The following is a 15,508-nucleotide window of genomic DNA, read 5'->3' as shown; positions in this document are numbered from 1 at the left end:
GAGGAAAAGGAACCATACATTTGTAGCATACTTTTTTTGTGGCAGCAAAGAACTGGAAAAGAGTGGATATCCACCAATTAGTTAATAGCTGAACAAATTAAGATGTATACGTGTGTGAAATATTATTCCATTAAAATGGCAAATATGACAAATTCATCATATCCTGAGATTTGTTAAAGTGAAGTAAGCAGAACCAGCATAACAGTGCATATAACTCATATAGCAATGTAAAGGAAACAACTTTAAAAGACTTATGAACTTTGGTGCAATGGCCAGTCATAACTTCAGAAGATTGATGAGAAAGTATGTTTCCATACTCTTGGCAGAAAGGTGATGGATTGACGGGTAAGGCATTTGAATTAAGTCTAATCTGCCAATGACTTAATTATAAAATGAGGAGGTGTGCTAAATACCTTCCAAGACTCTTTGTATTTCTATAAAGCTATGATACTTGCTTTCTAATTAGTTAATCAATAAGCACTTATTAGGCATCTACAATGTACCATAGATTGTGCTAAAGTGGGAATACACAAAACAATTGAGGCACCAACTCACACCTAGCAGAATGGCCAGTAAAGGACAGCAAAGGAAAATAATAAATGTTGGAGGGGTTGTGGCAAAATTGGGACATTAATGCATTGCTGGTGGAGTCTTCCTGACCCCAGGTCCAGTGATTTATCCACTAAGCTGCCTAGCTGCCTCCTAGGTATAGCTCTTCTTATTTGTTTTGCTATGATCTGGATAAATGTGATTCTTTGCCATTATCCATATGTATTCATATGGTATTATGAGGAGAAAGGGTCATGTCTTGCATATAGAGCTAGAAGTTCTTCTTTACCCCACCAAATAACAGTGATCAAAAGTTGGATGAAATCAAATCATATCCCCCAGATGAACCATTTTAAAAGGAGCAAAAAGATAAAGTTTTTAGTCCAATGTCTCCTTTCTTTGAGAAGAGAAGAGTGGTGGCCTCTGGTCCCAACTTCCTGTGTCCCCTCCTGGCAGGAATGAAAGTCTTCCTCAAAGAAGGTTGGGGGAGAACAGACTAGAGATATACACATATATATCTACATTGAAAAGGAGGTGTGGGGCTTCCGGTCAAGATGGTGGCTTAGAAGCAGCAAAAGTTCAGACCTCTGAAAACCCTTCCTTACTGATCACAAACTGAATTCTCCTAGGGGACTGAAATTCAAACTTAACAACAGGACAGAGGTGGGGATCCCTCCTTCTGGACTCAAATCAAAAGGTATGCCCCACAAAAGCCAGAATCCTAGAACATTCTGGTCTAAGGGGGAAGGCAGAGGGAAGGTCCCAGGACCCCTCCCCCAACCCAGAGTGCTGAGCCTCCAGCAGCAATGGAAACCTCAGGGCCAGCAAAGGTGCTGTTCCAAAGGGTGCACCTTGAAAGCAACCTGGGACAGTCTCGGGGCGTCCAATACAGATGGCAGGGAAGCAGCCTGAGAGAGACAGGGGGAGCCTGTAGCCCTGTGGCTGGGTCCTTCCATTGGAGTCTCACCAGAGGTTTTTGCCTTGGGGCACATCCAGAACAACCCAGCTGAACCTAATCCCATCAGGAGCCCTCAGAGCTCAGGGAGGCCAGGACCCCTCCCCCTAGAGTGCAGGGCCTCCTAAAGGACAGGAACCTTGGGTCCAGCAAAGGCACTGGGGTACCTTGTGGACAGTGCTGTGCCAGGCTCAGAGAGTGGAAGTGGGTCAGCAAACAGTGGCAAAGATGGCAAACAGTGCAGAGGTGCAACAGCCTCCAAACACCAAGAAAAGCAAGAAGAAGAGGGTGACTTTGGACACATTTTATGGAACAAAAATACAAAATACAGAGGAGATAGAAGAGGAAACACAAACAAATGCTCCAAAACCTTCCAAAAGAAATGAAAATTCTCCACAAACTCTTAAAGAATTTAAATGGGAAATTATCAAAAAGACAGAAGCCTTCTGGCAGGAAAAATGGGAAACAGTGCAAAATGAACTCAGCAATCTGAGGGACCAAAATATGCAAATGCAGAAACAGCCCAAAGCCTCAAAAAATAGGTCAGACCAAACTGAAAAGGAAGACCAGTCTTTAAAGGTCAGAATTAGGCAACTGGAAGATAATGATTTTGCAAAAGAGCAAGAATTAATAAAGCAAAGTCAAAAGACTAAAGAATTAGAAGGTAACATAAAATATATCACTGACAAGGTGACAGACCTGGAAAACAGAGGAAGGAGAGACAATCTGAGAATCATTGGTCTACCAGAAAAGCCAGAAATAAACAGTAATTTTGATAACATAATACATGATATCATCAAAGAAAACTGCCCAGAGAATCTAGAACAAGGGGACAAAATATGCATTGAAAGAGTTCACAGAACACCCTCTACACTAAATCCCCAAAAGACAACTCCCAGGAATGTACTTGCCAAATTCCAAAGCTTCCAAGCAAAAGAAAAAATCTTACAAGAAACCAGAAAAAGACAATTTAGATATAAAGGAACACCAATCAGGGTCACACAGGACCTAGCAATTTCCACTCTGAACAACCGTAAGGCATGGAACATGATATTCAGAAAAGCTAGAGAGTTGGGTCTTCAACCAAGAATCAGTTATCCATCAAAACTGACTATATACTTCCAGAGGAAAGTATGGGCATTCAACAAAATACAAGTTTTCCAAGTATTTGTAAGGAAAAGACCAGAACTCTGTGGAAAGTTTGACATGCAAACACAAAGAGCAAGAGAAACGTGAAAAAGGTAAATATGAAGGAAAGGGAAAAGGAGAAAAATGTTATATTTTTCTTTTATTAAAACTCTCTTCTATAAGGACTACATTTATATCAAATTCTATATATTAATATGTGGGGAAAATGTAATGTGTAACTCTCAAAAATTTTATGCATCATTAGAGTAGTAAGAAAAATCATGCATAGGGAAAGTTTGGCGCATCAAGATGATATGGAGAAAGGGGTGGATAGAAAGAAAAAGGTAGGGGGGAATCATTGATAGTACTAAGATATACTCCAAGAAATAGAAAAAAAAACACAACTAAATAAAATAATCATTTTCACACAAAGATAAACATGGGAAGGGGAGGGGAAGAAATCTATAAGAAGGAGAGGAAGAGAGTTTATACTTAAATCTTACTCTCAGTGAAAGCAACTCTGAGAGGGAAAAACATTTAGATCCATTGGGATCTTGAATTCCATCTTATCCAACAGGGTAAGGGAGAAGGGAAAACCAAAGAGGGAGGGGGAGAGGGAAAACAAAAAGGGAGGGAATGAGAGGGGGGAGGGGAAAGGAACAAAAAGGGAGGGGCTAGAAAGGGAAACATATCAAGGGAGGGGATTAGGGGGACTGATTTAAAGTAAATCACTGGCTTAAAAGGTTATAGCTAAAGAAGAAAGGTCAGAATTAGGGGAGGATATCAAAATGCCAGGGAATCCACAAGTGACAATCATAACTTTGAACGTGAATGAGATGAACTCACCCATAAAACGTAGACGAATAGCAGAATGGATTAGAATCCAAAATCCTACCATATGTTGTGTTCTAGAAACACACATGAGGCGGGTAGACACACACAAGGTCAGAATTAAAGGAGGAGTAAGACCTTCTGGGCCTCAACTGATAGAAAGAAGGCAGGAATTGCAATCATGATATCTGACAAAGCCAAAGCAAAAACAGACCTGATCAAAAGGGATAGGGAAGGTAAATATATTTTGTTAAAAGGGACTATAGACAATGAGGAAATATCACTAATCAACATGTATGCACCAAATGGTATAGCACCCAAATTTCTAATGGAGAAACTAGGAGAATTGAAGGAGGAAATAGACAGTCAAAACATATTAGTGGGAGACTTGAACCAACCACTATCAAATTTAGATAAATCAAATAAAAAATAAATAAGAAAGAGGTAAAAGAAGTGAATGAAATCTTAGAAAAATTAGAGTTAATAGACATATGGAGAAAAATAAATAGGGACAAAAAGGAATACATTTTCTTCTCAGCACCACATGGCACATTCACAAAGATTGACCATACACTAGGTCACAGAAACATGGCATACCAATTCAGAAAAGCAGAAATAATAAATGCAACCTTTTCAGATCATAAGGCAATAAAAATAATGATCAGTAAGGGTATATGGAGAGCCAAATCAAAAATTAATTGGAAATTAAATAATATGATACTCCAAAATCGGTTCGTTAGAGAACAAATCATAGAAACAATTAATAATTTCATTGAGGAAAATGACAATGGTGAGACATCCTTTCAAATCTTATGGGATGCAGCCAAAGCAGTACTAAGAGGAAAATTCATATCCCTGAGTACATATATTAATAAACTAGGGAGGGCAGAGATCAATGAATTGGAAATGCAAATAAAAAAACTTGAAAGCGAACAAATTAAAACCCCCCAGAAGAAAACCAAAGTAGAGATCCTAAAAATTAAGGGAGAAATTAATAAAATCAAAAGTGATAGAACTATTGAACTAATAAATAAGACTAGAAGCTGGTACTTTGAAAAAACAAACAAAATAGACAAAGTTCTGGTCATTCTAATTGAAAAAAGGAAAGAAGAAAAGCAAATTAATAGCATCAAAGATGAAAAGGAGGACATCACCTCCAATGAAGAGGAAATTAAGGCAATCATTAAAAACTACTTTGCCCAATTATATGGCAATAAATATACCAATCTAGGCGATATGGATGAATATTTACAAAAATATAAACTGCCTAGACTAACAGAAGAAGAAATAGAATTCTTAAATAATCCCATATCAGAAAAAGAAATCCAACAGGCCACCAAAGAACTCCCTAATAAAAAATCCCCAGGGCCTGATGGATTCACAAGTGAATTCTATCAAACATTCAAAGAACAGCTAATCCCAATACTATACAAACTATTTGACATAATAAGCAAAGAGGGAGTTCTACCAAATTCCTTTTATGACACAAATATGGTACTTATTCCAAAGCCAGTCAGGTCAAAAACAGAGAAAGAAAATTATAGACCAATCTCCCTAAAGAATATAGATGCAAAAATCTTAAATAGGATACTAGCAAAAAGACTCCAGCAAGTGATCAGAAGGGTCATCCACCATGATCAAGTAGGATTTATACCAGAGATGCAGGGCTGGTTCAATATTGGGAAAACCATCCACATAATTGACCATATCAACAAGCAAATCAACAAGAAACACATGATTATCTCAATAGATGCAGAAAAAGCTTTTGATAAAATACAACACCCATTAAAAACACTAGAAAGCATAGGAATAGAAGGGTCATTCCTAAAAATAATAAACAGCATATATCTAAAACCATCAGCTAAAATCATCTGCAATGGGGATAAACTAGATGCTTTCCCAATAAGATCAGGAGTGATACAAGGAAGCCCATTATCACCTTGATTATTTGACATTGTACTAGAAACACTAGCAGTAGCAATTAGAGAAGAAAAAGGAATTGAAGGCATCAACATAGGCAAGGAGGAGACCAAGTTATCACTCTTTTCAGATGACATGATGGTCTACTTAAAGAATCCTAGAGATTCAACCAAAAAGCTAACTGAAATAATCAACAACTTTAGCAAAGTTGCAGGATACAAAATAAACCCACATAAGTCATCAGCATTCCTATACATTTCCAACACATCTCAGCAGCAAGAATTAGACAGAGATATCCCATTCAAAATCACCTTAGACAAAATAAAATACTTAGGAATCTATCTCCTGAGACAAACACAGGAACTATATGAACACAACTACAAAACACTCTCCACACAACTAAAATTAGACTTGAGCAATTGGAAAAACATTAACTGCTCATGGGTAGGACGAGCCAATATAATAAAAATGGCCATCCTACCCAAACTTATTTATCTATTTAGTGTCATACCCATTGAACTTCCAAAAATTTTTTTTACTGATTTAGAAAAAAACATAAAGTTCATTTGGAAGAGCAAAGGATCAAGGATATCCAGGGAAATAATGAAAAAAAATACAAAGGAAGTGGTCTTGCAGTCCCAGATCTCAAACTATATTATAAAGCAGCGGTCATCAAAACAGTTTGGTACTGGCTAAGAGACAGAAAAGGAGGATCAGTGGAATAGACTTGGGGTAAGTGACCTCAGCAAGAGAGTATATGATAAACCCAAAGATCCCAGCTTTTGGCACAAAAATCCATTATTTGATAAAAACTGCTGGGAAAATTAGAAGACAGTGTAGGAGAGATTAGGTTTGGATCAACACCTCACACCCTACACCAAGATAAATTCAGAATGGGTGAATGACTTGAACATAAAGAAGGAAACTATAAGTAAATTAGGCGAACACAGAATAGTATACATATCAGACCTTTGGGAAGGGAAAGATTTTAAAACCAAGCAAGACTTAGAAAGAGTAACAAAATGTAAAATAAATAATTTTGACTACATCAAATTAAAAAGGGTTTGTACAAACAAAACCAATGTAACTAAAATTAGAAGGGAAGCAACAAATTGGGAAACAATCTTCATAAAAACCTCTGACAAAGGTTTAATTACTCAAATTTACAAAGAGCTAAATCAATTGTACAAAAAAAATCAAGCCATTCTCCAATTGATAAATGGGCAAGGGATATGAACAGGCAGTTCTCAGCCAAAGAAATCAAAACTATTAATAAGCACATGAAAAAGTGTTCTACATCTCTTATAATCAGAGAGATGCAAATCAAAACAACCCTGAAGTATCACCTCACACCTAGCAGATTGGCTAACATGACAGCTATGGAAAGTAATGAATGCTGGAGGGGTTGTGGCAAAGTTGGGACATTAATTCATTGCTGGTGGAGTTGTGAATTGATCCAACCATTCTGGAGGGCAATTTGGAAATATGCTCAAAGGGCGATAAACGACTGTCTGCCCTTTGATCCAGCCATAGCACTGCTGGGTTTGTACCCCAAAGAGATAATAAGGAAAAAGACTTGTACAAAAATATTCATAGCTGTGCTCTTTGTGGTGGCCAAAATTTGGAAAATGAGGAGATGCCCTTCAATTGGAAAATGGCTGAACAAATTGTGGTATATGTTGGTGATGGAATACTATTGTGCTCAAAGGAATAATAAAGTAGAGGAATTCTATGGAGCCTGGAATAACCTCCAGGAAGTGATGCAGAGTGAAAGGTAAAGAACCAGGAAAACATTGTACACAGAGACTGATACACTGTGGTGCAATCGAACGTAATGGAATTCTCCATTAGTGTTAATGCAATGTCCCTGAACAATCTGCTGGGATTTAGGAGAAAAAACACTATTCACAAGCAGAGGACAAACTGTGGAAGTAAAAACACCGAGGAAAAGCAACTGCTTGACTATAGGGGATGAGGGGATATGACTGAGGAGAGACTCTAAATGAACACTCTAATGCAAATACCAACAACAAGGAAATGGGTTCGAATCAAGAACACATGTGATACCCAGTGGAATTGCGTGTTGGCTATGGGAGAGGTGGTGGTGGTGGGGTGGGGGTAGGAAAAGAAAATGATCTCTGTCTCCAATGAATAATGTTTGGAAATGACCCAATAAAATAATGTTAAAAAAAGAATAAAAAAAGAAAAGGAGGTGTGGGGGGACCGAGATTACGAAGGATTTAAAATACTAAACAGGATTTGTATTTTAGCCTGATGTCAATAGGTAGTCAATAGAGTTTGTTGAGCAGTGGGGCATGATATGATCATATTTTCACTCTAGGTAAATCATGTTGGGGGATGACTGGAGGATGAAATAGTAGGGAGAAATGTGAGGCAATCAGACCCACCTGCAGGCTACTAGTTTAGGCATGAATGATCTGCACCAGTGGTGGTGCCATCAGAGGAGAAAAGGGGATGTTGCAAGGATGAAATCAGCAGGTCTTGGCAATAGCTTTTTATTTCTTTGTTTTATTAAAGTTCCCAAATATCTCCCTCACTCCCTCCTCTCCCCACATCAAAGTAGGCATCATTTGACTAAATATATTTGGATAAATGTAAATAATATTTATTATATATTATATGATATATAATATATAGGTGTGCATGTATATATATATATGTCTTGCTTATTTCTATTTATCAGTTCTTTCTCTGAAGTTGAAAATACAAAAGTTGTTCTTCAAATAATATCTCTGTTGCTATATATATAATATTCTCTTGGTTCATCTTGTTTCACTCTTCATAATTTCATGTAGGTCTTTTCTTTCATGTTTCTTAAAAAATTGGAGGGCAGCTGGGTAGCTCAGTGGATTGAGAGCCAGGTCTAGAGATGGGAGGTCCTAGGTTCAAATCTGGCCTCAGATACTTCTTATCTGTGTGACCCTGGGCAAGTCACTTAGTTCCCATTGCCTAGCCCTAAACATTCTTTTGCCTTGGAAACAATACACAGTATTGATTCTATGGTGGAAGGTAAGGGCTTAAAAATTGACTTGTTTATCATTTCTTATAGTGCAATAGTATTCCACCATAACTATATGGCCCAATTTATTTAGCTGTTCCCTCATTGACAGGCATCTCTTTAATTTCCAGTTCTTTGATACTACAAGGTATGAAGATTGGATTTAGCTATTTCCTGTTTGTAACAATGAAGATACTTAGTTTAACAAAATCAGGAATGTCTTGGGAACACTAAATTATTCCACCCTACTTAGACAGTACTTTAGGGGAAGATAAAGATGTAATCTCCTGATTGAATAAAAATGGTACTTAGTTTTCACCTTATAGTGAAGCTAGAACTTTAAGCTAAGTCTACTTTTAGATCTTAATACAAAAAAGGTGGTAAGTAACTATAAAGGTTAAATTAATCACAAAATTCAAGTAACTCACAAAAGGTGAACTTAACAAAGAAGTGTTAAGTAACTCTAAAGATATAATCAAATCAAAGACGATGAGAACTAAAAGTATGGATAATCCTGCAGAAAACCCTTTGATAGGATTGGTAGATGTGAAAATGTAGAGGAGACCCAAGGGTGAAAGGTCTATATATTTAGGATTTTTATTCTCTCTGGCACCTTATTGGAGGTGGAGAGTTAGCTGAGAGCAGCGTGCTGAGCCTTCCGGCATCTTAGTGTGGCTACAAGCTATTTGTCTGGTTCAGTGGTGAGTTTCTGGCTGAGTTTCCTCCTTTACTTTTTCAACTTTATTCCCTTAGAAGCCTCTAATCTTCTTCAGATTTTAAACTCCCCCTGGCACAGGCCAGGCAGGAGGAATCTTATATCCTCTTCCCTCCTTCGCCTTAAATTCCTTTCCTCTATATTAATTAAATTACCACAAATTTCAGGACTGACTTGGGTATTTTATTTGGGATTTTCCCTGGAGAGCAATTAAATCTAGATTTTAAGTTACAACCCTAAAATTATCTTGACAAAAGAGAGCTGCTATAAATATTTTGGAATATATAGGTTCTTTTCCTTTTCCCTTGATTACTTTAGGAAATAAACCTAATAGTGGTATTGCTGGGTCAAAAGGTATACATAGTTTATAATACCTTGAGCATAATTTCAGATTGCTCTCCAAAATGGTTGGATCAGTTCACATTCTACTGACAATGTATTAGTGTCCCTATTTTTCCACATCCTCTCCAACATTTGTCTTTTTGCCTTCTTATTATTTTAGCCAATTTGATAGTTGTCAGATATTTCATAGTTGTTTAGCATTTCTCTAACCAGTAATGATTTACTGATTTTTCCCTATGGTATATGAGAGATAGTTAAAAAGTCCACATTGTTAACCTGAGGGACTAGGAGGAGGGCACTGCCCTCGATCATAATGCCTTTAATGTATTCCATCCTCATCTTTGCTTCTCAAAATCCTTCCAAGGCTCAGCTCAGAATCCTCCCCTTTTGTGAAGTCTTGCTTGACACTTTTGAGTCTCCTTTCCTGAATCAGGTCAAGACTTAGAACCCTACAGAGGAACAGATTAAAAAATACATTCTTATTAATGTTTTTGTTTTTATATTACCTTTATACTAAGCCCCCTAACTGTAAGCATCCAGGCTGGACCTCTTCTCTTTTCTCTCTACATTCATTCTCATAACCCAGTTGTTGGTTCAATTATCTCTGCAGATGACACAGATCTATGTATTCAGGCTTAGACTCCTGAACTCGTGTGTCCACATAACCAAATGCCTACTGGGTATTTTGAACTGGATACACTGTAAAAATTTCAGACTCAATATGTCCAAACTGAACTCATTGCTTCTCCCCCAAACTTACCCTTCTTCCAAACTTCCTTATTACTATTAAAAAAAAACAAACCCTTACCTTCTGTCTTAGAATCAATATTGTGTATTGGTTCCAAGGCAGAAGAGTGGTAAGGGCTAGGCAATGGTTGTGATTTGACCAGGCCTATACAGCTATATAGCTAGAAAGTGTCTGAGGCCCTAAACTTCCCTATTACTTTTGAGGTCACCACCATCTTCCCAGTTTTCCTAGTTCCACATTCTTGGTATTATCTTTGTCTCTTCATTCTTTCTCACTCTACATATCTAATTGTCTTTGCACCCTCCCAGGACCTACCCTAGGGTGCAGTACATATTGGGCTTTTAATTAATGCTCATGGATTGATTGGTCCTCCTAGTTCTTTGCATTTTTTGCTTCTCAAATTACCTTTTATTCATCTACCCATGTAAACACTGTATCCATCCTTCCTCAGTAATATATGCTCTCCCTGAAGGCATAGAATATTTTGTTTTTGTCTTTGTAATTCCAGTGCCTAGAAAAATGTTTTCCTTGCCTATAGTAGACATTTAATAAATGTTTGTTGAATGGAATGAAAAGACTTCTTTTCTATTGTAGAAATGAAAAAAATATTCTTACTGTAAGTAATGTTGATTTGAAATTATATATTTTTATATGTGTTAAGAACCAACCTAGACATGGATAGTGTAGCCATGAGAATTGTGATCATGAAAGAGAAAACAGATTACCTGGGGAATGAAGAGATAGAAAAAATGAGATGAAGGGAAGGGATTGAGTATTTATATGGTGCCCACTATGTGCCAGGCATTGTGCTCTATGTTTACAAATATTATATTTTATACTCATAATAGGGGCTGTTTGGTATTTAAAAAAATTAATTTATTGGGTCAATTTAGAACATTATTCCTTGGTTATAAGAATCATATTTTCCTCCCTTCCCTTCCCCCCTCCTTCCCATGGCTGATACACAATTTCAGTGGGTATTACATGTATCCTTGATCAGAACCTATTTCCATGTTGTTGGTGTTTGTACTAGAATGTTCATTTAGAGTTTATATCCCCAGTCATATCCCCCTCGACCCATGTAATCAAGCAGTTCTTTTTCTTCTGTGTTTCTACTCCCACAGTTTTTCCTCTGAATGTGGATAGTGTTCTTTCTTGTAGATCCTTCCAAGTTGTTCAGGATCACTGCATTGCCGCTAAAGGAGAAGTCCATTACATTTTATTGTAGAACAGTGTATCAGTCTCTGTGTACAAAGTTCTCCTGGTTCTGCTCCTTTCACTTTGCATCAATTCCTGGAGATCATTCCAGTTCCCATGGAATTCCTCCACTTTATTATTCCTTTGAGCACAATAGTATTCCATCACCAACATATACCACAATTTGTTCAGCCATTCCCCAATTGAAGGGCATTTTCCATTTTTTTGCCACCACAAAGAGCACAGCTATGAATATTCTTGCACAAGTCTTTTTCCTTATTATTTCTTTGGGGTACAAACCCAGCAGTGCTATGGCTGGATCAAAGGGCAGACAGTCTTTTATTGCCCTTTGGGCATATTTCCAAATTGCCCTCCAGAATGGTTGGATCAATTCACAACTCCACCAGCAATGAATTAATGTCCCTACTTTGCCACATCCTCTCCAGCATTCATTACTTTCCATAGCTGTCATGTTAGCCAATCTGCTAGGTGTGAGGTGATACCTCAGGGTTGTTTTGATTTGCATCTCTCTGATTATAAGAGATGTAGAACACTTTTTCATGTGCTTATTAATAGTTTTGATTTCTTTGGCTGAGAACTGCCTGTTCATGTTCCTTGCCCATTTATCAATTGGAGAATGGCTTGATTTTTTGTACAATTGGTTTAGTTCTTTATACATTTGAGCAATTAGATCTTTGTCAGAAATTTTGTTATGAAGATTCTTTCCTAATTTGTTGCTTCTCTTCTAATTTTGGTTGCATTGGTTTTGTTTGTACAAACCCTTTTTAATTTGATGTAATCACAATTATTTGTTTTATATTTTGTGATTTTTTTCTAGCTCTTGCTTGGTTTTAAAGTCTTTCCTTTCCCAAGGATCTGACATGTATACTATTCTGTGTTCACCTAATTTGCTTATATTCAAGTCATTCATCCATTCTGAGTTCATCTTGGTGTAGGGTGTGAGATGTTGATCCAAACCTAATCTCTCCCATACTGTCTTCCAATTTTTCCAGCAGTTTTATCAAATAGTGGATTTTGGTCCCCAAAGCTGGGATATTTGGGCTTATCATAGACTGTCTTGCTGAGGATACTTACCCTAAGTCTTTTCCACTGATCCTCTTTTCTGTCTCTTAGCCAGTACCATCTTTCTTTGATGACCACTGCTTTATAGTGTGGTTTGAGATCTGGGAATTCAAGGCCCCGTTCCTTTGCTTTTTTTCCCATTATTTCCCTGGATATCCTTGATCTTTTTTTCTTCCAAGTGAACTTTGTTATTTTTTTTCTAATTCAGTAAAAAAGTTTTTGGTAGTTCGATGGGTATGGCACTAAATAAGTAAATAAGTTTGGATAGGATGGTCATTTTTATTATGTTAGCTCATCCAACCCATGAGCAATTGATGTTTTCCCAATTGTTTAGATCTAGTTTTAATTGTGTGGAAAGTGTTTTGTAGTTGTGTGCATATAGTTCCTGTGCTTGTCTTGGCAGATAGATTCCTAAGTATTTTATATGTCTAGTGTGATTTTGAATGGAATTTCTCTTTCCAATTGTTGCTGCTGAGATGTGTTGGAGATATATAGAAATTCTGATGACTTATGTGGGTTTATTTTGTATCCTGCAACTTTGCTAAAGTTGTTGATTATTTCCACTAGCTTTTTAGTTGATTCTCTAGCATTCTTTAAGTAGATCATCATATCAGCTGTGATAGCCTGGTCTCCTCATTGTCAATTTTAATACCTTCAATTCCTTTTTCTTTTCTAATTGCTACTGCTGGTGTTTCTAGTACAATGTTAAATAATAGAGGTGATAATGGGCATCCTTGTTTCACACCTGATTTTATTGTGAATGCATCTAGTTTATCCCCATTGCAGGTAATGTTTGAAGATGGTTTTAGATATATACTGTTTATTATTTTTAGGAAAGATCTTTCTATTCCTATGCTTTCTAGTGTTTTCAATAGGAATGAGTGTTTATTTTGTCAAAAGCTTTTCCTGCATCAATTGAGATAATCATGTGATTTTATCAGTTTGCTTGTGAATATGGTCAATTATCTGGATAGTTTTCCTAATATTGAACCATACTTGCATTCCTGGTATGAATCTTACCTGGTCATAGTGAATAACCCTTTGATCACTTGCTGGATCCTATTTAAGATTTTTGCATCTATATTCATTAAGGAGATTGGTCTGTAGTTTTCTTTCTCTGTTTTTGACCTGCCTGGCTTTGGAATCAGTATCATATTTGTGTTGTAAAAGGAATTTTGTAGAATTTCTTCTTTGCTTATTTTGTCAAATACTTTGTATAATATTGGGATTAGTTGTTCTTTGAATGTTTAATAGAACTGATTTGTGAATCCATCTGGAACTGGGGAATTTTTCTTAGGGATTTCTTTGATGGCTTGTTCAATTTCTTTTTCTGATATGGGGTTGTTTAAATAGTCTATATCTTCTTCTGTTAGTCTAGGCAATTTATATTTTTGTAAATATTCATACATATTACCTAGATTGTGTGAATCTTAAAAATTCTTAGACCCTACTTCATAAGGTTTGGTTAAGACCATTCCCCATTTTAAACAATGAAGGGACTTAGTCAGGAATGTGAGAATTCTACTCTACCCATACTTAAGCATACTTTAGGGGAAGATAAAGTTGTAAACTCTTTACTGAACAATAAAAAAGTACTTAACTCATACTTATAGTAAAGCAAAAGTCTTAAGCTAAGTCTATTTTCAGGAAGGTGCTAAGTATCCATGAAGGTCAGGCAACTTGTAAACTTGCAAGTGGCAAAGAGTTGATAACTTACTCAGGTTTTTTCAGGTTCAAATTACTCAAAAGTTTAGTCTACTCAGGTGTGAATTAAGAATGGTCTGTCCTTTGGAAAACGTCTACTGTGATTGGTAGATGTGAGCACTTAGGGGAGGTGACATAGGAGAAAATTCTCTTTAAAAGGAGATGAGAAGCTGAGAGCAAGACTCTCAGAGAACTCTCTCTGGAGATGGAGGTGGCCAAAGCAGAACTGGTGGGTCTCTGAACACTAGTCTTGGACAAATCTTGTGGTGAGTTGATAAAAGACTGACTGATCTCTCTCTTAAGGCTTAAGCCATAAGGCTGGCCTAACCTGGTCTAGCCCTTTTCCTACTATATCTCTCCCTTTTCTTTAAGTTCCTTCATTTGTATTAATTAAAATCTCCATAAAACCCAGCTGATTTGGGTATATTTCATATTTGGGAATTTTCCCCTGGAGACCACTTTATTTTTAATATATTAAAAAAACATATCTTTGTGGTCACAGTTTAAGTCATCCACTCTTTTATCTGCCATAATTTATGGCAAACACTCTTTTAATTATGACAGTTGCCATATTTATTGTCATATAATTGGGCATAATAGTTTTTAATGATTGCCTTAATTTCTTCTTCATTAGAGGTGAGGTCTCCCTTTTCATCTTAGATACTGTCAATTTGGTTTTCTTCTTTTCTTTTTTTAAACTAGATTGACCAGTACTTTGTCTATTTTATTTGTTTTTTTTCAAAGTACCAGCTTCTAGTCTTATTTATTAAATCAATAGTTCTTTGACTTTTGATTTTATTAATTTCTCCTTTTATTTTTAGGATCTCTAATTTAGTCTTCATTTGAGGATTTTTAATTTGTTCAATTTCTAGTTTTTTAATTTGGATGACAAATTTATTGACCTCTGCCCTCTCTAATTTGTTAATATATGAACTCAAGGATATACATTTCCCTGAGTACTGCTTTGGCTGCATCACATAGTTTTTGAAAGTATGTCTCATCATTGTCATTTTCTTCAATGAAATTATTAATTGTTTCTACGATTTGTTCTTTAACCAATTCTGGAGAATTATATTGTTTAATCCAATTAAATTTTGATTTACATCTCCATGTACCCTTACTAATTATTATTTTCATTGCATTGTGATCTGAGAAGATTACATTTATTATTTCTGCTCTTTTGTATTTGTTTGCAATATTTTTATGCCCTAGTACATGGTCAATCTTTGTGAATGTACCATGTGCTGCTAAAAAGAAGGTATATTCCTTTTTGTCTCTATTTATTTTTCTCCACATATCTACTAACTCTAATTTTTC

Source organism: Monodelphis domestica, chromosome 7, assembly GCF_027887165.1.
Source record: "Monodelphis domestica isolate mMonDom1 chromosome 7, mMonDom1.pri, whole genome shotgun sequence".
Classification (NCBI taxonomy): domain Eukaryota; kingdom Metazoa; phylum Chordata; class Mammalia; order Didelphimorphia; family Didelphidae; genus Monodelphis; species Monodelphis domestica.
Note: the sequence above shows the minus strand (reverse complement) of the source record.